This window comes from Crocodylus porosus, unplaced genomic scaffold (genome assembly GCF_001723895.1).
Source record: "Crocodylus porosus isolate Cpor-Errol unplaced genomic scaffold, CroPor_comp1, whole genome shotgun sequence".
Lineage (NCBI taxonomy): Eukaryota > Metazoa > Chordata > Crocodylia > Crocodylidae > Crocodylus > Crocodylus porosus.
Genome location: NW_017728943.1, coordinates 78,348,719 through 78,357,960, shown reverse-complemented (window position 1 = coordinate 78,357,960; position 9,242 = coordinate 78,348,719). Strand labels below are relative to the sequence as shown.

At 41.7% G+C, this 9,242-nt stretch overlaps 1 protein-coding gene across 2 annotated transcripts in view; it reads left to right on the top strand.

Annotated features, from left to right (window-relative positions):
* Positions 1–1,851: 1,851 nt before the first annotated feature.
* DAAM2 (dishevelled associated activator of morphogenesis 2) overlaps positions 1,852–9,242 on the top strand; it is a 276,677-nt gene continuing 269,286 nt past the window's right edge. For both annotated transcript variants that reach the window (XM_019549617.1, XM_019549615.1), the window contains exon 1: positions 1,852–1,956. The gene's annotated coding sequence lies outside the window, so the exon portion shown is untranslated. The remainder of the gene's footprint in view (positions 1,957–9,242) is intronic.

Sequence of the window (9,242 nt, the reverse complement as noted above, 5' to 3'; positions counted from 1 at the left end):
ATGTGAGAGGCAAAAATTCTTAGGGTGAGATCTTTATTGGACCAATCACGCAGTTGGGATAAAGTTAGACAACTGTTTGAAAGCAAAACATTCTTCCTCCTGTCTCTAATCACAGGAACCAGGCACAGCATAGAGAAAAACTGCATAGGGAGCCTATACTCAACAAAGATCAGACCCTGAGAGAAATATCCCCAGCCCCTCTGCACCTAGCTTTCAAACAGCTCCTCAACTTTGCCCAACTCATTATCAGAAGCAAACTCTCTGCTGCCCAACAGACATCAAGTGGGACACTTGCCTTAACAAGAAATGCTTAACCCCCCATAAAAAAAAACATTAGAATCCATGGTTCCTTACATGCCTTTCCCAAAATATGATATATCTGATCCAATGCTCTCATGGCAACTACGTGGGTGAGACTAAACAGCAACTATGCATCAGAATGAACCCTGACACAAAAATATGTAAAGGAAGGAGGCGCACACACCATTAGGAGCCCATTTGTCACAGAACAATCACTCGCTTTCTGACCTCACTATCCCCAGGCTCAAGGGAAATCTACCTAACACCTTTAACAGGTGAACTTTTTAAGAACAAAAATGCATAAGCTGGTTGGACACTAAGAATCAAGGACTAAGCATTAATATTGGGTTTATGATACATTATATTTTACCCAACTCTTGAACTTTTTCCACACAGGAAAGGTGATCCTCCTCCTGTCTGATAGGCTGTTGCCTCCCAGTAATAAGCTTCTTAATTTCTGCTACTTGTATGTTTGCTACCCCTGAGAATTTCCCTCCCCCTCTCCCCTCTCCTGCTGCCTTGTTTCTGTGATCAGAGACCTTAGGAAGAATGTCCTTCAAAAGCTTTTGTAACATAACCTCGCTACCTAGCTGGTCCAATAAGAAATCCTTGCCTCTCGCATCATTTCTGGATCATCCCAGCTAAACCATCACTCTTGTGCTAAAAAAAAATAGAAGCATGGGCATCTAAATATCTTTATAGCTCAGGCCCTAGGTAACTATGAGAAGATATTATTGATAATGGTGGCATGAATGGTACAGCGTGCAGGTTTAGCTGTTACCCTTCCTAGCATAGCAACTTTACCCTTCATCCGCTATACTTGGGGCATGAAGCAGATTAGTCCGTAACTCACTCTAGTGTCTCTTTCTGCCACCATCAGCTCTGCACCATTCTTTTTTTCCACAAGACACAGCAACTGGACCTGCATTAGTGGGGAGGGTGGTCCCAAAACAAAGAGAAGAGTGATTGATGGTGAAATCAGGAAAGGCTGTAGGAAATGCAAAGGATCAAGGAGCTTAGGAAGACCAGATTCATCCATTTTCTATGTAAATCCAGTCAAAGTCTTGAAACAGTTGGGGGGATATGCTGGTGGCACAGAGAGTGACACTTTAAAAATGTCTTCTTTTGCCAAATACAATGATCTAGAACAATATTTCTGCATTGCATGTTGCAGTTGAGGGATCATCTGAAAACACCTCTATCACAAATAGCATCCATATGGAAGATTTTTGCCTTTCAGGCCTGGATGCGTTCACAAAAGACAGAAAGGAGAAAGAATTTTCTTTCAGTAACATTTGAAACAGTCCTCCTCAATGTCTGCCTTGGTCCTCCAGTAATGTTCCCTCTATACCTCCCCTCCTAGCAGTCTCCCCCGGGAAAGGTTTTCCAGTCCTAGAGTGTGAAAACTACAACTCTCAAAGCGCTGCAATTCAAACTCTCTGCTTAGAGAGACTTTACCATTCATGCCATAAATATCTCATTGACGCTGCCTGACGTCAGAGGCTTTGGGAGGCTGGTCTGAAAGTGAAAACAGCAGCAGTTCCAATCTGAGTACAGTACGGTACAGACAGCAAAAGGACCAAGACAAGCACGGCTCTGTGTGGATTATAGGACTGCAGAAAGGGGGGAACTGCGCAGGGACATGGGGACTACAATGTAAGTGCAGCTGCTGCAACAACTCTTCTCTATTCTTTGTGAACAAGCAAGCACCGATTTCTTTTCTTTTTCTCTAAAACAAGCTGAAGGTAGCTTGGAAGCCACGATGATTTAGATCTAGCTGGGTTTTTTTTTTCCTGAAGTGTACATAGAGAGGGGCTGAAAACCAGCCCTTTCATGCTCTGTGTGGGGGTATGTGGGAGGGAATATCTTTGGAAATCTACAAAATTAATTGGGGACTGAAATCAAGATTTTCTTGTACTGGTCTCAGGTCAGTAAAATCCCAAATAAACCCCAGGCAAGAACTAACTTCCTTAAGCTTTTTCACAGTAGGCGATTTATTTTTAACCCTTTCAGTCTTAACTTGCAGCTATGAGAAGTTTTTCTTTCATCATCTGACAGCCATTTCCAGGCTTCCTTACAATGGCATTGAGGAATTCTGTCCAATCCTATTTGTCAGGCTACTCAGAGAAGCAGATACAAACTGCTTATTAGATAAAGCCTGCAAAGTCCTGAATACTAAACACCTCAGAACTATGTAGCCTTTTGTTGGCTCCCTAGGGGAGTTTGGTAATTATATAGGAAGAAAGAACTGAGAAATATCTCAGGATAGAAGAGTGACTGATGCAGGGTCATCCCTGAAGAAGGCAGGGAGATGGTAACAGGGGAAAACTTGAGGGTCTCTGGCGTCTCCAGGGATAATGGATTAGGAAATTTATAAAACAGAACAGAAGTCTGAGTGCCAGAGAAAACAAATAATTGTCTTCCTCTGCAGCCAGAATGATACTCAAACCAGCAGTAAAGCCCATTCAGTTAGAAGAAGGCACATTCACTAAGAGAAAAAATATTTTTAAATGAAAACTTTATAACACACTGTACTTACCTTAGTATAACTAAAATAGTCACTTCCTTGCATACTGAGGTGAACTCACAATTGTCCGTGGGAGACATAAATAGTTGTTCCTAATCCTAACAGACCTGAACCCAACTGACTCTGGACTGAGTTTCTGATCAGACCTCTGCTGAAATCAGAAAGGGATTTTAGATTTCCTCACTAGATGAAGCAGAAGAGTTTGATGCATATGTTTTGACACTTCTCATTTACCAAAGATTTAGAAAAGAAAAACCCTTTTCTAAATCAGCAAGCTGGACCCATGCAGGTGCTGCGAGGAGCAGTGATCCTGTTTAATGTCAATTTAAAGCTACAATGAAAAGCAGAGTCAGTGTGAATTACACAATACAGCATTCTGCAATGTCAGTAATTGGCTTCAACAAACAAGCAACCATAAAAAGGCTGTTTTAAGTCACTGCTAACTGGTTTGCATTGTTTTTGTAATGGAACAAGTCTGCAAATATTTTGCTTCTTGTGGGTGGCAGAATGGGTTGCTGGGGAGAGGGAGGATAGGATTGGATGGGAAATCTGTGCATAACATTTATTGGCTCTCCAAAGCAAAATCAGTCAGTTCCAGTTTTCTGGGCATAAAGTTGCTGCTGGAATTTCCTTCACTGCTTGAGTGGGTGGGGTAATGTCCATGTCAGCTAATGAAACGGGGCAGAGTTTAATGGACAGGTGTTCAAGTGCTAATCCAAGCTCAGGGCTGCCACGCCATGCTATACAAGCTTGCCTGATTTGAGGGAAATTAAATTGTACTGGAAAGGATCATAGCTATGAAAGATAGAGAGTGTGCATATTCTGGGAGCTAAACCCTTGGTGATACAAGTATGAAATTAAATTTATTGACATGAAAGGTACTAGGATCTGGGTTTATGCCAGTGTACCACAACAATATTCACCCATCCCTATTTATTTTTTATTGAACTTTATTTACTGTAGGTTGGCAACTACTTTTCCAGGAAATATTACATTGCAGCAGTCTAATTGGCTGGCTGACAGCATTAAAAAGGGAAACAAAACTTTTTAGAATAGGTTTAATGAGTTGTTAGGAGCTGAAAATATTTTCCCTAATAAAAAGCTTGAATGTTGATACAATCAGCAAGAGTAAAAATGATGAGGCAGACCATTTCAGCTGGCTCAGCAGTGAGTCAGGCCGGTACTGAAGTGCTTCTGTACCATTCTGGACTAATGCATGTGGAGCTAGTAGAGGCCAGGGGAATGTGGAAAGGATTTCCAAGTCAGGATCCACAGAAGGAGACTTGATTGTGTCTTTCTGGTTTCCAGACATCTACCCACAAGCAGCTAGCTAGGGTACCGCTCTACCTGCAATGGCTTGGAAGCCTGGGAAATGCTTGGAGAAAGGAAATTTCCCTGTAGTTCAGAAAGGACACTGTACATATAAAGTTGCATGTAGAAAATAGGGAGAGAAGCTGTAACATTACAGGAAGAAAGATATGAGGGAAAAGGTGGGGAGAAGCTATGATCTATGATTGTTGATATGGATCAGATCACTTTACTAGAGAGAGATCTTACTAAACTATAGAAGAAGGTGGGAGGAAAACACTATACTGAGAAAACGGTGCTAGTTTCTTTTTCAGGTTTTGGCCTCAGGATATAGCAGGAGATTTCTCTATGAAAGTCTTATGCCAGTCATGCTGTGACTGAGGTTTTAAAATATCTTCACTCTGTGTCATAAAGTATAGTCATGTGGTTTTACGATCTTAGTTGCATCCTTGTAAATTTTTCCTAAATAGTGCTAGAACTACAGTTCACTTCATCTGAGCCTTGTACATGTGAGATATGATCCTGCTTTCACTAAAGCCTGTGGCAAATCCTCTTCCCAGAAAGAATAGGTCCATATTTAGGAAACACTGACTTTATTTGTAGGTTTCTCTGTGATCAGCTCCTATTCTATAGACAGTAAGTGAGAACTTACTAAAGTTGAGTAGCCTCACATAGGCATCTCTCACATGTAGCCTACCCATTTCCTTTAGCTGCTGGAAGATTCCCAGAGGGCTCATTGGAAAGATCTCCAGTCATTCCAGGTTAACCACATGTCCTAATTATTGAGAAATAGAAGAGTGTCCCATTTCCTGGTACTAAGGGCTAGGATGTGTAGGAGATTTGGCTTTGGGCTCTATAGTTAGTGCAATTTTTCAAACTTGGGTCAGTCCTACTGAGATTTGACCCACCAAGGCTAGAACAACATGTTCCTAAACCAAATGAAAACTGACTGCTCTATTTTTAGTCAGATGAAACACTGCATTTGTTTGTTTTCATGTTTTTCAACACACTGCAAGTGGACAGTGATCTCCCTTGTGGCTTTTTCTTTTCTCTAATATGCGGCTCCTTTGAACTGACACCATCTCAGGGAGTTAATAGTGGTAGGAATTAACATAAAAGCACACACTGGACCTGATTTGTTTCTCATACAGATTGATTTTATAGCATTGTAACTTTACTGACTTTACAGTATAGTTACTTCCAGCTAACAATAGTGTGCGTGATATCAGGATCATCACCCTCAAAGTGCTAATTACTATGTCTCACAGTGCCCCCATAATTTAGATCGGTTATTATATTATTAGGCCAGATTTCTGTGTTATAACTGGCATTGGAGCTCCAGAGAATCGATGCCAGTCTACATCAGCTCAGAAACTAATCCATTGTCTCTGGGTTACAAATTAGGTAAACTAGGTACAGGCAGCTGCAATCTCTTCTCATTTGCCACAGAAAATCTGTTTAACCTTTATAGGCTTCAGTGCATCAACTCCAGACTTCCATTGTAATAAGTTCAAATGACAGCAGAATTTGGCTTAGAGAAACTGAGGTCCAAACTGTCTCAAGTGGCCTATAATTTTGGGTCTCTATTTTTGGTGCCCTATTTAAAACATCCAGGCACTCAAAAATGAGACAGCCAAAATTAAAAGGCACATTTGAAAATGATGGCCTAAGTGATTTGGCCACACCTATGCAGTAAGTAGGTTTAGTTCTTCACACACCAGATTTATGTTGGTGTAGCTCCATTAGAATTAATGGGTTACTCCTGATTTATGCCAGGGTAAATAGAGGGCTTGAGTCCTATTTTTTCAGAGCTGGGAATAGCTCTGAGGAACTTTTGAACATCAGCCCTGTACTCTCTTTTATGGTGACGTAAGGAGTTTCCCACAACAAAGTTCTTTCAGCAGACTGCATTTGACTCGCATTTAACATTTGCTTCATGGTCCATTTTAGATTTTGTATAATTTTGAAAGTGTTTGTCTTCTCATAGTTTAAGCATCATGTCTGGTGAACTCTGCAGTCAGCTATTGTCTCATGAATATTGTGGGTTGAAGAGAGATAGGACAGTGCATCTGCCCAAGAGCAACTCAGGAGTGTGTGGGATATGAATAGAGAAGTGACTCTTTGAAGGGAGAAAATGAAGCCTGAGATCCTTCTCATGGGTTACCATCAAAGCTAGGGCTTTCTTTGGAGGTACAGAAAGAATTGGAGAGATTCATTTAAAGTAACAAGAAGGAACTAGGCAAGGCAAGAGAACAGAGTGCTTGTAGACTTCATGGAGTAGAAGCCAGGAATCATGCAGGGAATAGGACATGTTGGGTTGGGAATATAAAGAAGGTAAAAAAAACACAGTGAGAGGAGTGAATGGAGAAAAGAAAGGCAACCTTAAAAGTCTGGGAAGAGCTTTAAATAATCATTTTGGATCCCATTGTGCTTTGGCTCCAAGTGGGGTATAGACTTCTTCCCTGAACACCAGGGCCTTACTCATTTCCCAGCTTTGCTGGCTTCAAAGAAATAATCCCTGAATTGACATAAGCTTTGAAGTGCACATTTGTTTTTGTTCAAGAGTTTTTTTCGCCTGTTAATTGTGTCCCAAGATGACTTGAATGCAGGCAACAGATGTACCAGTCCAGCCTGGCTCCTATTTGAACCAAATGTCAAGCAAATCTTGGAGCTCCAGCAGTGCCTATTCCCTGTCCCTGGTAGACTTTTTATTAAAGTAGAATGTAAACAAGGAAGTGTTCCTCTGTTGATCCAACATAGCTAACAGATCTAAATAATGTTTTATTTATTATTTTGTTTGGAGGAAGAGGAAAATGCTTTTAGCTCTTTGCTGAATGAATTCATGGGCCATGAAGTCCAGACAGCCTAAGATTTACATGGAACCAAGTGGAAAATTATCCATCCTCTTTGAGACAAGCACTGAGATACCAATTCATTTGTAGGACATGGGCTGAAGATGTGTTCCTAGGAAATCTGCCTAATTTAAACATACATATACATAAACACATTGGATATAGCAAAAATACTCCCGTCCACTAGCAGCCAAAGTTATATTTCGCAGCAATGAAGCCATGCAACCTATACTTTAGGGCTCCAGTAATACCTGATCACCTTCTGCCAGGGTAAAGCAATGGTAAAACCTTCAGTGGGAGAAATCACGGTGAGGATCTTCTGTCTGATGTTCTCCTGGTGGTTCCATATGGAACTGGGGTTTGAACCCCAAAGAGGTAAGCCATGGGGACTGCACAGGAAAACCAGGAACTTCCTAGTGATCTGAAGTCAGGGCAGCGTGGCATTTTATAAACTAATTTGATCAGAAAGGGATGAATGGTGATCTGTTCAAGTTCTAGGGGATTTATAAAGTGCACAGAGATCTGAACAGAAGCACCCTGCAGCAGCCCATTGGCAATGCAGCTTCAATGCAATGGCATTATTGACAGCTCTCCCTTGCTATAAGCTTCTCCTTGTTCCTTCCTTTAAAGAAGACCTACCGCCTCTGATGATTTTCCATAAAAATATCTTGTTAAAAAGAAACTCACAAATATTTTAGAAGTGTTTATCCTTCTTCCCCACCCCAAAATGTTATATATTTTTTTCCCCTCAAAAAGGGGATTTGAGATTTGGTTCCAGTACAACTGCTATCAGGAATGGGGCTGTCTGTTAGTGCTCAGACAAACACGGCTACCAAATACATCCTAGGAAGTGATTCTGCTTTAATCTACCCTAGCAGAATCCTGACACCCCCCCCCCCGCCTTTGCAAGAAACTTCATCAGTATCTGCACACAACATAAAAGAAAGCAGCCTCTTAACCAAACACAAGAACACTGTAGTCCTCTCCTTTACAGTTATGTATACAGCGGGAACCAATTACACTGTGTTGCTAGCAGCTGACTACATGGTGAGACAGCTGGTTGTATCCTCACTTGTGTTCTGATGTGTTAATGCCCAACAGCACTGTGATGCAGGAATGAAGTAATAACAACTCCAGGGCCCTGCCAATATGGACTGTTCTCCAGCTGTGCCCTACTGAGATATGAATATGCCCTGTAGCTTCTTTCCACATTTTTACTGCCCTAGGGGTCAGGTGTCCTGATGAGTGAATCCTTCTTGCTCTCATGTAGAGGCCTTGAAATGTGTCACCAGTGACAGAAATACAAAGCTTGACCTTAGCTTTTCATCATCAGCAGGATTCAGGCAGCTAGCCTGTGTGAGCATAGAGGAGTTTCTGGCATTCACCACTGCTACACTATGGGGAGAAAAGCAGATGTATTTTCTGATGAGGTGAAACGTTTCTTGTGGGACCTGTTAATAGTTTTCTGGCTGTGTCTGGGCTTATCAAGAATAACCTTCTCGGGGATGTGTGTTCTACTACAGAAGTCCAACTGTGCCCTTCATGACACATTTTATGTTTGAAAGGAGACAGCATTTTACAGGCAAGAGCTGATTCTCTCATCTCCTATCTAAATTGCCAGGCTAATGCTAGTACATTCATATTCAGTAGACCATTTCTAGAGGTTCTTATTCTGATTAACTCAGTCCTTATTCAGCCCTGCTTCTACACCAGTAGTTCTAAACCTTTTCAGAGTCACAGTGACTCTCTACAACTTTTTTGAATGTGTCAGCTCCCTGGTTAAGGACCACTCTGCTCAATTTAGTGCTTCTCAATTGGATCATGCTACCTCCAGGTAATATTGCCTCATGCTCTTGCTGCCCAGCCAGACTGGGAAGGGCAGTGGCACATGTACGTGCTCTTCCTCCATTAGGATTCTCTGATCAGCCTAAAGCAGGCAGGAAAGTGAGCTCATGCTCCATCCCTTCCTGGTATGACCCTGCATGACATGTGCACCTCTGTTTCTGGAAGAGCTACAGCCTAAGGTATCTTTCTTGCTTGCTTTAGGCTGATCAAAAAACTGTAATGCAGGAGAAGTATGCAGTACAGTTCTACCTGGCCATTGCTGCAGCTCCCCTGAAGTTTTTTGGCATCCTGATTGAGAACCGCTGTCCTACACAATGGAAGTATTGTCTAAAAAAGAACTACATACAGAATGGAACTGACCTTGCACTAGATGCTGTCGTTTCAAGGTCATGCTGATCTTGCACTAGATG